We start from the raw sequence: 483 nt of genomic DNA on the forward strand, positions 1-483 counted from the left end.
TCTGGAGCCTGCTGGCCACATCTGTCATATGTGATGCTAAGCTGGCAACTATTTCGTAAATTGTCACCAATAAACAAAAACTATCCTTCACTTTGTGAGACTAACTTCAATAATGACTGTGTGAGCTTTTACAATGACTTTTTAAAAATTTCAGAACATTTCATATTTTTCATGTACTCCTGGGTCACAGCCACAGAAAGACTCAGGTGCTCTTAACGCATTCCCCACAAGCTGAGCATGATTCAGCCTCAGGGTAGTCAGAAACAAGTGACCCGTCAGCTCCTAACACCAAAGGGTTTCTGATCCCTATGGGAACATTAATAATCGACATAGAACAAGTAGAAGGCAGTGACACAGTGGTGTCCAGGCTCAGCACGGTGGCCTGGTCCACAGCAGAAGTGTGGGTCTCACAGGACAGAGCTGTTTCTCAATCCTACTTGCAAAGTTAAGAATTCGGGCCGGGGGCCAGGTGTGATGGCTCAC

Source organism: Mandrillus leucophaeus, unplaced genomic scaffold, assembly GCF_000951045.1.
Source record: "Mandrillus leucophaeus isolate KB7577 unplaced genomic scaffold, Mleu.le_1.0 Scaffold204, whole genome shotgun sequence".
In the NCBI taxonomy this organism is placed as follows: domain Eukaryota; kingdom Metazoa; phylum Chordata; class Mammalia; order Primates; family Cercopithecidae; genus Mandrillus; species Mandrillus leucophaeus.